This window comes from Dasypus novemcinctus, chromosome 14, assembly GCF_030445035.2.
Source record: "Dasypus novemcinctus isolate mDasNov1 chromosome 14, mDasNov1.1.hap2, whole genome shotgun sequence".
NCBI classification, from domain to species: domain Eukaryota; kingdom Metazoa; phylum Chordata; class Mammalia; order Cingulata; family Dasypodidae; genus Dasypus; species Dasypus novemcinctus.
Genome location: NC_080686.1, coordinates 15,811,026 through 15,829,837, shown reverse-complemented (window position 1 = coordinate 15,829,837; position 18,812 = coordinate 15,811,026).

Genomic DNA, 18,812 nt, shown 5'->3' with positions numbered 1-18,812 from the left:
CAAGCAGGGGTGTCCCCGCGTAGGGGAGTCCCACGCGCAGGGAGTGCGCCCCGTAAGGAGAGCCGCCCAGCGCGAAGGAAAGTGCGGCCTGCCCAAGAATGGTGCCGAACACACAGAGAGCTGACACGACAAGATGACACAACAAAAAGAAACACAGATTCCCTGTGCTGCTGACAACAACAGAAGCGGACAAAGATGACGCAGCAAATGGACACAGAGAACAGACAACCAGGGTGGGGGGGGAAGGGGAGAGAAATAAATAAATAAATAAATAAATCTTTTTTTAAAAAATCTCATTTTTTTTCAAACACACATAGTATTAAACGCTTGCCTATACATTATATACACATATAGTCAAAGACTCCATCTTTTTCAAGTACTCATTGTATACACCATTTCACATTGTAGCTGTTTCTGACATATTTGCTTCTATTTGAAAGTATTTGTATGCACTCAGGAAAGCTTCATATCCCAGCTAAGACATGAAACTTTCATGTTTATCAGGAACATGTTGTACTAACAAAAATGGAAGCAAGATAAATGTGACTTAAAATAAGCAAGGCCGTGATGCAGTGACAAACCCTGGAATCTCAATAAAATTTATTTCTTGCTCATGGTACCCCCTGAGGTAGCCTGGCCAGCTCTCCTAGCTGGATGACATGAAGTGGCAACCCAGGAACCCTGGCATCATCTACTGTGTGGGTGGAGCAGGGAAAAAGGGAGAGGGCAGACGTTCACACGAGAACATTCAGGGGGAGGTGTCCACCACTTCGTCGTCACCCCTTTGATCTGCATTTCTTTTCAGTGCTCCCACCTAGCTGGGACATGAAGCTTTCCCGAGTGCATATGAACCTTTTCAGTCATAACTTTGGGACCAAATGGTTTAGCTATATGAAAGCAAATGCCAATCCTGTGATCAAATCATAGAACAGGAAAAGCAACCGAACAGTAGATGTGGCATATATGTTATGTTAATGACAAATTATTATTATTCATTAAAATGAAATCTGCATCTTATTCCACATTCCCCAAGAGATCTGTTTTCTGGTCTGCCAGAATGTTCTGGTGAAGAAAAATGCTAATATAGAGAGAGATAATCTAAATATTTTTTCCTATGTGTGATACATGCTAAAATTTGGGTTCTGGAAAAATCCCACATGAATCTTGCCAAACAATTCTTTGCCCTTTTAACACCAGAATGTTTCAGAAAGATCTAAAGCTCAGATTTCATATCCATCGGCCTTGAGTTCCTGCAGGGTCCTTTGACAATGGCCTCTTGAGGCTCAGTTTGATTTATGGAAACTTGCCAAAATTAATTTCTTTGGAAGGGGTATTTTCCTTTGCCAACATTAAACAAAATTTAGACTTCAGCTGTTTATTATTACATATTTGAATAGAAGATTTAAAATTGGTACCAAAATATCAGAGGTAGCTATACTTTCTATTTCCAAGTAGAGCCAGCATTGGTGTTCTGAGCTAAATTGAGTAAAAGAAGCAATGGTTACAAAGACACAAAGTTGCTGGTCTCTTTTACAGGCTGAAGGAACTGTGAGGGAATTTATGGATTCCTTATTGTTGTTCTTGTTGATTTTATTTCCAAAACTATTCCTTTGAGGATCAAATTGAACACTGTGTGTTCAAATGTCAACAAGTGCTGAATTTTCCCAGGCTCCACATTTAGTTTTCAACTGTTAAGTGTAGGTCATCGAAAGGATATATAGATACTGCAAAATGGCATCCTATGTGTAAATCCTGCTGAAATTCACAATTTATGAAAATATTGCTAAACTGTACCTGGCAAACATATAATTTTCAAAAATGTAAAATCATAATTCTCCTGGGAAACTGTTGTGGCTCAACCAATTGGGCTCCCACCTACCATACAGGAGGTCCAGGCTTCAATGCCCAGGGCCTCCTGGTGAGGGCAAGCTGGCTCACGTGGAGTGCCGGCCCATGCGAGAATGCCACCCGTGGGAAAGCTGCCCCGTGCAGGAGTACCAGCCAGTGGGGAGAGCTGGCACAGGAAGATGACGCAACAAGAGACACAGAGGAGAGAAAAGAAGAAGACGGAGCAGAACAAGGAGCTGAGGTGGTGCAAGAGAGTGAGCGCCTCTCTCCCACTCTGGAAGGTCCCAGGATCGGTTCCTGGAGCCGCCTAATGAAAATACCAGCAGACACAGAAGAATACACAGCAAATGGGCACAGAGAGCAGGCAATGGGGGAAACGGGGTGAGGGGGGAAAACAAAATAAATCTAAAAAAATCATAATTCTCCTCAATATATGAAATGAACACATTCATTAGCTCATTAATCAATGAGGGAAATAATAATATGTTAAACCTTTCTAAAAGCCTTTAAGAATGTATGTCTGTGTAGGCAATTTAACAAGGAAATGTTAATGTAAGATTGCTGCTTTATTTACAAAACTGGTTTATATCAGCAAGGCCATAAACCACAATCTCTGGGTTACCTACTCAATGAATGGAAGTTATTTGCATCTCGGCCAGGGAAAACTTTTATAAGTTTATCTTTTCCTCTACAGAGATGTAATTTTCCAGACAACACATGAGTCCAACGAAACATGGTACTGAAAGAACAACCCATAATCTCTTTTGCCTACTTCCAAATTTCAGATAATTTTTCTGACAGCTTCTTCACAGAAACAGTGTATCTGGGTTTCCTATATATTGACCAATCTTATTTCACTGTGTCCCTAATTCCATCCATCAAAGAGTGAGAAATGTCTACATCCAGTAAAATAAATAATCCAAAAGAGATAAGTACTTCTTTTAGAGAATTTAATTAAGATCCAGTCACCAAATATTTTTTCTTATTTATTTTTTTGTCTTTATTTTTTTAATGTTACATTCAAAAAATATAATGTCCCCATATACCCCCCAACCTCTCACCCAACTCCTCCCCCCATGGCTATGAGTCTCCAAAAAAAGCCGGGAGGTTATCAGAGGCGTGGCCCTTATGCACACCTGAGCAGAGTCCCAGAGACAAATAAAGTAGATACAACCCCAGGTATTGGTTCTGCTGAGGGCTGCAGATTCTATGGTCATAGCAGATGGAGTTCAGTGCCATGTCAGTTGGCCCTACTTTGGAGTTTGTGTTTCTGTGTGATGGAGCTGGACTCAGATGTGATCTTTGTCCACAAGCCTCTCCTGTTACTTTTACCAGAACTGTAGTTGGTGCTGGGGTTTAATGTATACCCAGCAGGCCTGAATCTCTGGAGTGACCATGTGATAGCCAGGCCCTGAACCTCAACAGACTTGCTACTCCTACACTCTGGTTTATTGGACTACACCAAATATTTTTAATAATAATGACAGGTGTGTTTCCTGAGCACTTAGTGTGTACCAAATACAATATTTTACATCTGTTATATCAGTTGATGTTCACCAAAACTCTGTAGAATAGCAACTATTGTTATCCCCATTTATTATTATTACCCCCAAACTTATCAAGCTTACGTAACTTGCCCAAAATTTCATCTAGTAAGTGATGGAACTGGGATACAAGTCAATGTCTATGTGATGGCAGGTCCTGTCTTCAAGGAGCTCACAGAGGTAAGTTTTATGATATGGTCAGTACAAATAAGAGGGTGAAAGGCATATAGGAAAGGTACCAAACCAATGCAGGGAGACATGGGAGGCTTCTTAAAGGGATGGTTCTATAAACTCAACATCATTTGGTTTTGTACTTTGATTCTATTGTGTGTACCAGACTGCCATCTTTATTCCTTAACTAGAAAAGGAGGTAGGCAATGCCCATTTAAACAGTGAACAAGTGCCTAGCTCTTGGAAGGGACCATTATTTTCAAGGTACAGCATTAAAAAGTTCTAATTTTTAAATAAAAACTGATCATTGTAATACTCAGAATTTCAATTCTAGTAGTTTTATAAATTGGTCAGTAGATGTTCCATTTATGATCATATTTTTAAAGATCACTGTGTAAACACCTTGTGATACCTTCTAACATTGTAGACCCCAATAGTTTTAATTCAGAATTTCCGGCAAGATTCTTTCAGTAGAAACTTCATGCTCACAGTTACGCCTTCCTAGTCTCTGTTAAACAGCATGATTTCTGCTCATTTCTCCCTATATCTGGCCCCTTTGTGCCATCTAGTGAACATTTACAAGACATTAACAGAGAAAGAAATCTAAAAAGCTTTTGCAATTGAACGGTATTTAAAGCACATTATCTTTGAAAATCCCTTTATCTTTGCTATTACTGAATAAATATTAGTGCCCTTTCCACCAAATTCACACTCAAAAACAAATGTTTTATGAAACCCAAATAGAAAATAATTTTCAAAGCATTACAAAGGGCTTTTACTTTTATGAAATAGTATCAACTACATTTCACTGCTTTTCTTAGAGTTTCCTTAGCGTTACCTTCTAGATTTTTCTTTTTTCCTGTCCTGTTCTTTACGTGAAATTGTGAAGCCTCAAGTAAAGTAAATGTCAGCTCTTCACTTGGAAGGTGAAGAATTTTTTATCTAAATCTTTTCCCTTGATTCCTTTGAATTTACTGACATACATATTTAGTGACATACAAGAAATGTTGCTTGACGTCTAACGATGGCTGCACTTTGATTCACCTTTAGACCCATGCCTAGTGGGGACGTGTGAAGAGAAAGCACACGTTTTTTCACCTGTTCTTTTTCTTCTCTGCTTTTCCTATGCCCCACAACCCAGACTGGAACAGGTGCTCTCGACCATAACTTGACTGGACTTTTTAAAGAAAAGCCTTGTGAAAGATAGTTGACAGAATGTTACTTGCAATAATAATAATAATAACAAAACAAACCTCTAATACAGCTTTTGTGTTCATCTATTTTCATAATACGGAGAAAATAATTTAGACCTGCCGCTATCATCGTTTCCCTAGACCAGGAATGCATAAGCCTCTTTCAAAAGCGTTCACTTCTCCTTAGGATGGAGAAACTCACAGGAGAAGGCTGCTCCTACCCAGCGAGATAAGCTACAAAATCAAAACTGTTTTCAAGTTATGAGAAAACTCCGGGGGGGGAGGGCATTTGAACTGCTTCTTCATTGACAGAAACAAGAGGAAGAGTGGTCAGTCATAAAAGCAGGTGAGGAGAAACGAGTGCAAGTTGAATAAACTCCTAGAGGCTGAGCGCGTGCTAGGCAGACGTCTTAGGTCCCTGGGAGTCCAGGCCCGGGTGACACGCCGTCACGCATCGCTCTTTTCCACCAGCGTCTTCCAGGGGTTCAGGGCAAAAGGGGGACCTGAACGAGCTGCCCGTACTGGAACACGGCATGAAACTCCACCCGCCTCCTAGACGCTTTTTCCCGAGGAAGCGAAAGACGTCAGCGGCAGGGGAGGGAAGCCCTCGCACCCGGTACTGCGAGGTCCAGGGTTTCCAGGAGCGGGCGGGAGCCAGCGCCACCTGCTGCTGGCTGAGGGGCACAACACGCAACAGCTCGGTGCTCAGCAAAGGTCCGCGGCCGCCAGGGGTGCAGGAGGAGAGCGGCCTGCTGCTGCTGAAAAAAAAAGAAGGAATGCTGAGAAAGGGCCACCCCTGAGGACCACGTGCACAAGCCTTGCCTGAGACTGAGGCGGAAGAGGCGAACCAAGAAAATCCCTCCCCACCCCACGGATGCTGCGTTCAACACTGGGTCCCGCAGGCAGTCACTGGGGAGAGGCAAGGGCCTGGAGAAGGAAGTATCTGTAGAGCGCTGAAAGAGAGAAAGAAAAATCTCTTATCCCAGCAAAAATACCTGGGCAAAATATAAAGGCAAAATTAAGATTTTTTCAGACAAAGAAGCTGGGGAAATCAGCAGTGAACCTGCACTACATAGAAATGTGAAAGGCATTTCTTCATGCAGGAAAAGTTTGCCTTCAGCTGAAAACGTGGACTGAAAGCACATGAAATGGTAAAAATTTTGAGTAAATATACTGGACATTGTTTCTTAGTTTTAATCTCTTTGAAAGATAATTGACTATCTAAAAGGAAAAAAAATAAAAATATATTATGGGGTTAATAACATATATGTAATGGCAAAAACAGTACAAAATATGGAAGGGAGGATATGAAAATATTGTAAAACTCTTAAACAATACTCAAAATAGTATAATATTATTAAAAGTAGACTGTGATCATTTAAAGTACACTGTAGAGCATAGAGTAAAAAAGTATGTAGCGTACAAAAAAGTTTTTTAAAAGTTTTAAAAAATACAGTTGCTGAAGGCAGGGGGAGAGAAAAAGAGGTGTGATATGGGAGCATTTTGGGGACTTGGAGTTGTCCTGAATGATATTGCAGGGACTGATGCATAACTCACTGAATGAACTGGGAGAGAGTGTAAACTACAACGTGAACTATAATCTATGCTGTGTTGTGGTGCTCCAAAATGTACTTATCAAATGCAATGAATGTACCACACTAATGAAAGAAGTTGTCAATGTGGGAGGAGTGGGGGTGTATGGGGAATTGGGTATATGAGAACCTCTTTTATTTTTTAATATAACATTGTGTATGATCTATATAATTTATTTTAAAAAGGATAATAAATAAAAAAGAAAAATAAAATAATACAAAAAATAGTAGTGCAGATAAAAATTTAATACTAAAAATGAACAAACAAAAACACTTCAATTAATCCAAAAGAAGGAGATAGGTAAACAGGGAAAAAGAAGCAAAAAATGAGACATGTGACAACTAATGGAAAACAACAACTTGGCAGATTTAAGTTCAACTACATCAATAATTACATTATATAGGGAAGCGGACTTGGCCCAATGGATAGGGCATCCACCTACCACATGGGAGGTCTAAGGTTCAAACCCGGGGCCTCCTTGACTCATGTGGAGCTGGCCCATGTGCAGTGCTGATGCGCACAAGGAGTGCTGTGCCACATCCCCGCGTAGGGGAGACCCACACACAAGGAGTGTGCACCATAAGGAGAGCCATCCAGCCTGCCCAGGAGTGGTGCCGCACACACGGAGAGTTGACGCAGCAAGATGATGCAACAAAAAGAGAAACAGATTCCCGTTCTGCTGACAACAACAGAAGCGGACAAAGAAGAACACACAGCAAACGGGCACAGAGAACAGATAACTGGGGTGGGGGAGAGGTGGAAGGGGAGAGAAATAAAAAAATAAATAAAAATACTTCAAAAATTACATTATATAATTGTAATAAAATAAAAACAAAACATATAATTATTTAATATTATATAATTATATAATATAATAATAGCTATATTGTATAACATAATCATATCATTATTTTATATTTATAGAACATGAGGAAGAGTCTAAACTCTACAATTAAAAGATATACATTTTCAGATGGATTAAAAAAGAACAAGACACAGGCATAAATTGTCTACAAAAAATCTTGAAATATGAAGATAAAGATGGGTTTAAAGAAAAAAAATATATATATATAAAAGATAGACCCTGCAATCACTAATCCAAAGAAATTTGGAGCAACTATGTTACTGTCAGAGAAAGTCACTTCAGAATAAGAAATATTACCAGGGATAAAGGGAGTCTTCCTTATATAATGACAAATGGATCAATTCCCCAAGAAGACATAATTTTATATTTTTATCCACCTAATAATAAAGTTTCAAAATACAAACAAAAATGGATAGAAGTGAAAAATATAACAGGCACATCTACAATTATAGTTAGAAACGTTAATATTTCTCTCTTAATTGATGGAGCCAGTAGCCAGAATAATCAGTAAGTAAGAAGACTTGACACCTCATTGACATTCATACAGTACTCCAGGAAACAGCTGAACACATATTCTTCAAGTGTATGTGGACTGTTTAACCATCTTACTCGACATATTCTGGGCCATATATCAATTCTCAACGAATTTAAAATGGTTGAAATTATAGAAAGCATGCTCCCTTTCCACAATTAAATTGAACTCAAAAAGCTTCTGGAGAAATTCCAAAGTACTGGAAAAAAACAAACACACTTCTCTGCTTATACATGGAGTCTGGGAGCAAGGAGGAAGCATACAGCTGCTGTGAGCCTATACGTGACTTTATCAGCCTTTGGGGGACAAAGGGATAAGACCCCTGACAGCAAGGCTGGCTGAGCTGCTCTGGGCACAGCAGTGGCTGACCTAAGGAAGGTAATTTGCTTTGCTAAAGCAGATGTCTAAGTGAGGTTAAATGCAGGCAGTATTCACTTTGCCTTTTGTTCACACTGTCAGCATGTATTGTTAAAATTGCTGCACATCTCTCCTCAGATACCAAGTAACACTGCTCTTGTCGGTTTGTGTGTGAGTAGGTATGTGTGTGTCCCAAGGCTTGTTTTAATTTTTTTTCTGAATGTGATCATATTTTGGATGATACCTCAGTAGGATTGACTTTGTATTTATTAACATTATAATTTTTACTATCATATATTATATTATGTTTATTATATATTTTTTAAATAGTTAGAATATATTATATTATGTTATGTTACTTATGTTTTGTTATGCTATGTTATATATTTTTGCTTTCTTACAACTTTAGAGGAAAGTCAAATTTTGGTATTAAAACTACTTAAAAAAAGAATAAATTGTCCAGTTGAAAAATCACTGGCCTATCTTTAAAACAATAAAACTTCCCTTTTATTACCACGGATTGATGTGCCAACTGTTAAGTCACCACAGTGATTTTGTACATAGGATAAGGAAGCAGTGATACTCTTGACAGGAAGATGTGCAGCATAGATTAAAAAGGGGGACACCATGTATTTTATCTACTTCAGTGATGGAAATGCAACTTGAGGTTTTTGTGAATAAAATTTAGCTGCCTTGTATAGTCCTTTGAAAGATACATACTTGATCTGTGAGAGAATTAGAGGTTGGTGCAAAAGAATTGCAGTTTGGACCATGAATTTTAAATCATGATAACTAGGCTCAAACACATCTTTATTAATCAAAACAGGAACCATTACAATCAACATGTTTTTGCCAATGAGAAATGTATGTTTGTTCCCGTAGTGTAAAAAAGTCGAACCTGAGTTCGACAAACTCTTGGAAAGCATTTTCTGCATCCTGCTGGTTGTGGAAGCATTTTTCCTGCAAAAAGTTGTCGAGATGCTTGAAGAAGTGGTAGTCGGTTGGCGAGAGGCCAGGGGGATATGGCAGATGAGGCAAAACTTCCTCGATTCGCTCAACTTCTGAACTGTTGGTTGTGCGGCATGCGGTCAGGGGTTGTTGTGGAGAAGAATTGGGCCGTTTCGGTTGGCCAATGCCAGCTGCAGGAGTTGCAGTTTTCGGTGCATGTCATTGATTTGCTGGGCATATTTCTCAGATGTCATGGTTTCGCTGGGATTCAGAAAGCTGTAGTGGATCAGACAGGCAGCAGACCACCACACAGTGGCCATGACATTTTTTTGGTGCAAGTTTGGGTTTTGGAAGTGCTTCAGAGCTTCTTCTCAGTTCAGCCGCTGAGCTGGTCATAGCAGGTTGTCATATAAAATGCACTTTTTGTCGCATGTCACTATTCGATTGAGAAATGGTTCATTATTGTAGCATTCAATAAGAGAAGACGACACTTCAAAATGACAATTTTTAAAATTTTCCGTCAGCTCGTAGACCTTTTTCACCTTCCCTATTTGCATCAAATGCTGAACAACCATAGAATGGTCAGCGTTGAGTTCTTTGGCAACTTTTCATGTAGCTGTAAGAGGATCAGCTTCGACGATTGCTCTCAACTGGTTGTTTTCAGCTTCCGATGGTCAGCCACTACACTCCTCATCTTCAAGGCTCTTGTCTCCTCTGCATAACTTCTTGCATCACCAATGCACACTGTATGTTCATTAGCAGTTCCTGGGCCAAATGCATTGCTGATGTTGTAAGTTGTCTCTGTTGCTTTACAATCCATTTTGAACTCAAATAAGAAAATTGCTGGAATTTGCTTTTACTTTAACATCATTTCTATAGTCTAAAATAAATATAAGATAAACATCAAGTAATAAGACATTAGCAAAAAAGCATGAAGCGAGAAATGCACATTAAAATGATGTATAACATAACCACGTTTATTTAAAAATGTATTTCATTACCAAATGGCAAGTTTCAACAATCCAAAAACTGCAATTACTTTTGCACCAACCTAATGAAAATTTGCAAAATATCTTTCCAAAAATAATTTGTCATAGATCTTTAGTTTGTTGTTCTCTATACCAAGGATTAATTGATGTTTTAAAAAATGTAATTGACTTGTTCATCTTCAAATTCTTTCCTTTTCATAAAAAAGTCTGAGCTGCACATTTCTAAATAATCTATGGATCAAAGAAGGAATTTGAGGGTAATTTGAAAAATACTTTTAAATGAATGAATGCAAAAACACAGCATACAAAAATTTATGATAAGCAGCTAAAGCAATGCTTAGAAGAAAATTTAAAGCACAGAATGCTTATATTGGAAAAGAAGAAAAGCTCTCAAATAATATGTGTTCAGTTTAAGGAACCAGGAAGAGAAGAGCAAATTAAATCAAAGCAAGCAAAAGAGAAGGAACTTATAAAGATAAGGGAAGAAATCAACAAAATAGACTGAAAGCAACAGAGAAAAACCAATGAAACCAAAAGCTGGCTCTTCAAAAATATCAAGAAAATTGACCACATCCGGTCATTTATGAAGAAACAAAATGACATAAATTATCAATATTAGAAATGAAATATAAGATATTATTATAGATCCCAGAGACAATAAATAAAGGATTACTAAAATTATTATGAAAAATTCTATGCCAGTAAAATTGATGAAATGGACAAATCCTTAAAAGATATAAGTTCATTCAAGGAGAAAGAGACCTACTTCTAATTACCACAATAACAATAGCAGGCAAAAACACTGAAGAAAATATATAAAACTAGAGATCAATATCATTTCATGAGCATAGGTGCAAAAATCCTTAACATTACATTAGCAAGCCTAATCCGGCAATCAATTAGAAGTATAATACATCAAAAATAAAAGATGTTTGTACCAGGAATGTCAGGTTAGTTTGACATTCAAAAATCACCAAAATGTAATTTGCCATAGAAAGGAACTTCCTCAATCTGATAATGGGCATCTACAAAAAAACTTACAGTTAACGTCATATCTAATGGTTTTCCTCCTAAAAGCAGGACAAGGCAAGGATATCTTCTCTGACTACATCTTCTAAACATTTTCTAGCGGTGCTATTCCATGTAATAAGGCAACAAAAAGAAACAAAATCAGATAAACTGAAAAAGGAAGAAAAAAGAGAATTATTCACAGACAATGTGGCATTTACATAGAAAATAAAAGAAACTGTAAATAGACCATTAGTTCTACTGCAAATTTACCAAGGGAAGAGGATACAAGATACAAGAAAGTATACAAAATCAATTGTACTTTTAAATGCCAACAATTAACAGTTGGGAATTTAAATTTAAATTTTAAAATACTATATCATGAATATTGCAAGTTTCTTTTTTCCTTTCACTATTACATAGGAACAGGAAAGATGGAAAGGAAAAAGACATGATTTATACAGAGAGATTACCAAATGGCAAAAATATCTAGTTTGACAAAGAGGTACTTGATTACACTTGGTGGCAGTTTACGGATTTAGAATGAGACAGTGTAAACATTGAAGACACAGACTAAACTTAACAAGCATTTATCAATGAGGAAATGTCAGACAGCGTTCGTCGCCTTCCCGCCAACGTCAGGCTCAACGGGCTCCTTTTTTTAAAAAAAATTTTTTGAAAGAAGTTTTAGATTACGTAAATGTTAAAACACGTAACATGGGCCCCCCTCCCCCTCCCACACTTTCCCCCATTAACAGCATCCTTCATTAGTGTGACACACTTGTTAGAATTGATGAACATATTGAAGCGTTGCTGCTAACCTTGGACTACAGTTTACATAATAGTTTACACTTTGTCCAACACAGTTTTATATGTTATGACACAATATACAATGGCCTGTGTCCGTCACTGCAATGTGATGCAGGACAAATGGCTCTTTTTAACCAACCAGAACCCACAGATAGACCAGTGTAAGTGCAGGGATCAGAAAGAGGACAAGTGGAAGGAGTGTAGCTCAGAGGTTGAGTGCCTGCCTCACATCGCCTATGGATGAGGTCCTGGGGAAACAAACTAGGAAAGTACCAAGAATCACACAAATTAAACCAGCTCCAGTGGATTCATTTCTGGCGTAGTCATGTTGCTCCTCCATGTCAGAAATCCATTCCCTTTCAAAAGATTCCCATTATGGAATGTATCTCAGGCACTGAGCCCTTTTGAGGACTTTGTCCTTTCAGAAGCAAAAGTCAGACAATCCCACACAAATGCCAGGTCTAAATTATAAGTTCAAGTATCTATGTATCACAGTCATTAGCACATTGAATGGTTGTCTTTTTTCAGAATATTTAACAATATTTAAAACTGTCTTGTTTTAGATTTCTTGTTTGCTTATTTTCCATTTCTCTCTCTCACCCAGAATATAAGTTTAATGTGAGTTGGGTCCTTAAATGTCTGGTCCATTAACTTATTCCCAGTGCCAAGAAGAGAGCCCCCCTCCTTGGATATAGTAGGTGTTCAATAATATTTGTTGAATTAATTAATTAGCCAGTGAATCGACACCACATTTGCGTTCCTCTGTGCTCCAGTTCAACATGGGAGAGAACAAGAGCATAACTATGCTGTAAAGAGAGATAACTACTGGAAGGAGAGAGAAAAGTTGCAGGGGGTGTGGGGCGAGTAATTGACAGAGAACATTTCATGACAAAGATGGCATCCACAGGAAAAGCACTGGTTTCAGTCTCAGGCCAGAGAAATGGCGTCTGCAATTGCTCCAAAACAGAAGGACACAAAGTAGAGTGCTGTTGAGGTGAATTTGGTGGTGGAATTGAATTCTCTGATTTAAGGCAAATTAGAGAAAAGATCATTAGTTGTAAACAGGAAGATGCTGGGTCAATGTTTGGGTTTTTGTTTGTCTTTTGTTTTTCAAAGATTTTTTTCAGGATTTTTTTCTTTTTCTTTTTTTTTTTTATTTAAAGCTAAACTTTCTTCCCCTTTTATAATCTTCCTCCAATTGTTATTCTTAGTTCAGAGCTGACTTACCTGCTAGACTCTGAATTCCCAGGAAACAGGGGTGCTGTCCTCCCAGGACAGAGCACAGTGCTAGTACAGAGTGGGATGTAATAAATACTTGCTGAATAGAATGAAAGTATAGGAAATCCTGGGGAGCCAATGAGGGAGCTGGAACTGTTGCCACATACGTGGATTTCCAGGCAGGCCTGAGGGCTCCCTGGAAGACCTGGACTATTTAGTTGTGCCAAGCCAAGGTCAGATATTCCTAGGGTCTTACCTTCTGTGGAAACTTAGCGAAGCCACTTTAACTTTTGAATGCTGTTTTATCCTTTCTAAAGGGGGCTAGGAAAACTAGGAAAAATGAAATATTGCATATAAAACTCAGCCCAGCACGTAATACATTGCTGATTTGATATGTATCTTACCATATTTTGATTAGTTTGTCTTCTCCTCTAGAAATTAGAGGCAAGGAGATACCTTTTTTTAAAAAAAATTTGTTAACATATGTACAACTCAAAATCCCCCATTTTGACCACTTTCAGGCATACAGTTTCCCTGATAGAAATTACATTCATAGATTGTGCTAACATTACCCAAGCTTTTTCATCAGAGAAACTCTGCACCCATTAAGCAATGACTTAATTCCTCTCACCCTCCAAACCCTGGTAACTGGTAATACACTTTAAGTATCTATAAAATTTGCTTATTCTAGGTATTTCATAAAAGTGAGATCATGCAATATTTGCTTTTTTCTGTCTGGCTTATTTCATTCAACATGATGTCTTAAAGGTCCATCTGTGTTGTAACATGTATCAGAATTCCATTCCTTTTTATGACTGAAAAATGTTCCATTGTATGTATATGTATGTATGCATTTTCTTTATCCAGTCATTGGTGATGAACACTTAGATTGCTTCCACCTTTTGGCTATAGTGAATAATGCTGTTATGAATACTGGCACACAAATATCAGTTCAAGTCCTTGCTTTCAGTTCTTTGGGGGTATATACCAAGAAGTGGGATAACTGGGCCATAGGGTAATTCTATGTTCACCTAAGTGAAGAACCACCAAACTCGTTTCCACAATAGCTACACCATTTTGCAATCCCACCACCAACATATGAGGGTGCCAGTGTCACAAGTAGCTAATCTTAGTCATCTCTCTGTCCTTAATATCTAAGGACATCCAAGCTGGGCTCATGTAAGAAGTGTGGCAGACACTGCTAACTGCCCTTACCTATCCATTTCCCCCCTTTCCTTACTAACAGAACACCGATTGTATTCTAGGGGACATGGAGCACAGCTCAAATACACACTTACTGGGTTCCTCAGCAGCTAAGGTTGTCATGGCAAATGGCTCTAAGATGGAAGTGCAAAACTGTTGGGGATCTCCAGGAAAGTTGTTGTTTTCCTTATAAAGATTTGGCCTTGACCTCTTTCTCCTGCCTTTCTTCCTGAATATGGAGAAGAGGCTGGGTATCGGGCAGCCGTCTTGTGACTGTGAAGGGACCAGTGTGAAGACAAGCATCACGTGACAGAGATGGTGAAGTAAACCGCTCCATGGGTTTAATTTAACTTGGCAATTTTTGCTTTACTGTATCAAACATATTTTTCACTAGAAAAAAATTCCATTCTGAATGAAACCTAGTAAAATGACCTATATGAAAAACCTAACTGGAATAATTAATAATTCCAGGTATTATTTTTTTTCTTTCAAAAATTGTCTCATTGCTCCCTCTGTTGGCTTCTTTCAAAAATACACTTTTACATGCTCTAACTTTGAGACAACTTCAAGCCTTCTTAAAGTTTCAAAGAACATCTACCCAAACTCTAAACAGTGTGAATTTTGATAAAACATGAAGTGAGGCTACCCCAAACCTACATACCTGGCTTTAAAGATATCCACTCATTTATTCCTCCATTCAAAAATATTCATCAAGTACCTACTCTGTGTCAGACTCTGTATTAGAAGTAAGGATTCACGGTAACCCTGGAAGCACAGAGCCTGCTCAGGGGGTACTTACATTTCAAAGAGAAGAAAAGACAAAAGTCAAGCAAGTAAGAAATAAAACACCTAGAAATTGTAATGAAGACCACCAAGAAGTTGAAATAGAGAATAGCAGTGAGTAGCTAGATGGCATCTTCTTCCTAAGGAGATAGTATCTAAGTGCACCTTGAGGATGAGCAGGAATGGGTCTGGTGCGAGCTAGAAAGCATCACTGGCTGCAGAAGAGCAGGTGTGAAGATCCACCTTGAAAGAGAGTTTAGCTTGTTAAAGGCTACTACTGCACCCATGGGATCTAAGCCCCCTCTCAATCAGAAGCAGAGTGGGCATCACCATCCCCAAATCATCAAGATTGAGGAATGAACAGACATAAGGAGGGAATGTAACTAGAGATCAAAGTAGACTTGTTATTGTAGTAATGGAAGAACTTGTAACACTGATATAAAGGCAGTGGTCACCAGAGGTTCTGAGGGAAGGGGGAGGGAGGAATAGATGGAACATGGGGCATTTTGGGGACTTGGAAGTGTTCTGCATGATGTTGCAATGGCAGATACAAGCCATTATACATTTTGTTAAAACCTATTAAACTGTATGGTGGGAAGTGTAAGCCATATGTAAACTTTAGACCATGGTTAGTAGCAATGCTTCAATATGTGTCCATCAATTGTAAAGAATGTACCTCAGTAACATAAGAAGGGGTGGGAGTGGGGTATGTGGGAATCCCCTATATTTCTGATGTCAGTTTTCTGTAACGTGCTAACAGAAGAAATGGTAACATTGATATAAAGATTGTGGTAACTTGGGGTGAATAGGGGAGGGGGAGAGATGAATAGGAGGAACTCAGGGCACTTATAGAGCATTGGAATACTTCTTTGTGAAATTGAAATGATAGATACATGATATTATAAATTTGTCAAAGCCTATACAACTGCACAATGCTAAGTGTAAACCATAAAGAAAGGCTACTGCACAGTGCGTGGTGATGAAGGGAGAAGGTGGCCAGGCAGGGAGAGGTAAGCAGGTGAGGAGGACATGGTGAGGAGTCTAGACTTCATTCAAACTGTAATGAAAATCTACTCCAGAGACAAGTTCAGGAAGTGGAATGAGGCCGTGTATGTTTTAATACCACCACTCTTGCTGATGTGTGGACAATGGATTGGAAGGCAGCAAGAGTTTGAGTCAGGTCATCAATGGCAAGGCCATTTCATAGAGCTAGCAAGAAGTGGTTGAGGCTTGCTGTAAGGTGAGTGCAGTGAGGAGAGAAAGAGAAAAGAGAGTACAAATTCACAATCTACGTTGGAAGTAGAATCCAAAGCCCTGCTTATAAACTGGATATGGGAGAGACAGAGGGAAAAACAAAACAAAACAAAATGACACTTCTAGATGGGAGCATTGTGGATAATGGGAAAGTGGAGGAGTACTGGTATGGGGTGAGGCTGCAGAGAGACCAGCGTGCTGTTTAGGAGTTTGTTACACTTGATGATGGTTTTGAGACATCCACACAGAGATGTTAAGTGGAATTTGGGTATACAGGTCTGGAGATCAGTGGAAATGTCACTGGAGGGAAACCTCAGCACACTCCAGGCGTTTGACACCTCTGACAGGTTCAGTTCAACAACAGGGAGTGTGTGAAGATTGAGAACCCTCTAAGGTCAAGCAGTATGGACCAAGAAGGAACAGTGAATGAGCTGAGAGGAAGAATCTGTGATACCATAGAAAATGCTGTCTAAGAGGCACTGCAGAGAGTCAAATAAGATGAGGACAGTTTTTCATCCAGGTAGAAGAACAGAGCTAGTTTCAGTGGGTTGGCCAGGGTAGGTGTGGGGAATGGAGGTCAAGCTGGGTGTGTTCTGCAGAGTGGACCTGAGGGAAGGAAGCAGAGATAAAATGTGGTGCAGTACTTTCTAGACTGGTGCAAAAGGATGTAGAGAATTGGATCTGCTCCTCAATAGATTTATGGGAAACATAGGGTCAAGGAAAAAAAATGTTTTGACCTTGTTTTTGTTTCTCAATTGTACTATAAATGTTTTAAGCATGGATAAGAGGGTACCCAGGACGACTAACAAAATGGTGATGATGGACAATACCCTTCCCAAAAACCAGAGCATATTTCCAACTGTAAGCAAAACGGTCCCTTCCATCTGCCTCGTAAGATGTAAGCCCCCTCTCAATCTGAGGCAGAGCAGGCATCGCCCTCCCCAGATCTTCAAGACTGAGGAATAAACAAACATAAGGGGGGAATGCAACCATGGACAAAGTAAACATTAATATTGTAGCAATGGAAGAACATGTGACACTTATAAAGATAGCGGTTACCAGAGGTTCTAAGGAGAGAGGGAGGGAATAATAGTTGGAACATATGGCATTTTTAGAATACTGGACTTACGAGTAAACCACAGGGTAATCTATAGACCTTGGTTAGTAGCAATGCTCCAATATTTATTCATCAATTGTAATAGATGTATCACACAATTGTAAGATGCTATTAATTGGGGAAAATGTCTGTGTGGGGGTGTATACGGACTCCTTTATACTTTCAATGTTACGTTTCTGTAATCTAAAACTTCTTTTACAACAAAGTTTATTATATTAAAAAAAGAAGAGTGAAATAAACATCTGTAAATATTTGGATGCATTTGCTTTGGTTTTGTAGATACGCACTCTAATATTTTGCCCAGTAATTTGAAAGTAAATTACAGATGTCATGACACCCCCCAGTACTTATGTCTCTACATCCTAAGAGTAGAGAAATTCTCCTCTACAATAACACCCATATCACAATTTTAAAAGTCCCCTAATATTTTTAATGTTCAGTCCATAGTCAAATGTCCCCAATTGTCCCTAAAAGCTCTTTTAGAAATGGTACTTTGAATCAGGAGCCAGTTAAGGGTCTTGCATTGATTTTGATTATTATTTTTCTTTAGTCTCTTTACACATAGAGCATTCCCTCCCTTCATTCCCAACTTTTTTTGTGTGTATAACATTGACTTTTTGGAGAGTTCAGCAAGACAGTTGTTTTATAGATTTATCTGATTGTTTCCTCATGCTTTTCTTTTTCTTATTCCTCTATCCCTAGGTTTTGTTGTTGTTGTTTCTGTAAACCAGTAGTTATTCAAATATTAGACTACATTCAGGTTAAAAAACTTGGTCAAGAATACATCATCAGTGGTACCATATATATTATACTGCATACTGACAGATGGCATGCATTGTCTGGCTGTTTTGTCCTTAGTGATGCTAAATCAAGTTACTTTGTAATACAACCAGATGACTTCTTTATAAAATTACGTATTTCCTCTTGTAATTAGCAAGTAATCTGGGAAGTGATGTTTTGGCATTAGGCAAATATCCTTATTCCCAAGAAATCTTTTACCCAATAATTCAGCATCTACTAATAAGCCTTGCTTGACTCAATTATCACAAAACGGCTGATGCCCTAATTGAAAAATGGTGATTTCTCTAACTCTATCACTCCTTTTACTTTTATTAGCTGGTATTCATCTGCAAAGTAGAGCATGAATAGTTTTATTTTAATTGTTGAAGTTGAAGAGATTAAATAATATTTGAATGCCCCCCCCAAAATTATGCAGTAGTAGGTAATTTAGAAAAGAACAGGGTAGCCAGAAGAAAAGCCTTTGAGAAGGTGAGAAGGAAAGGAGCGCAGAGCACATGGAACGTAGCTGATGTTTGATGCGTGAAAGTTTTTTTATACATCAGGAGAGAGAGGAGGAAGAAGGTGGGGCTTGAAGGTTT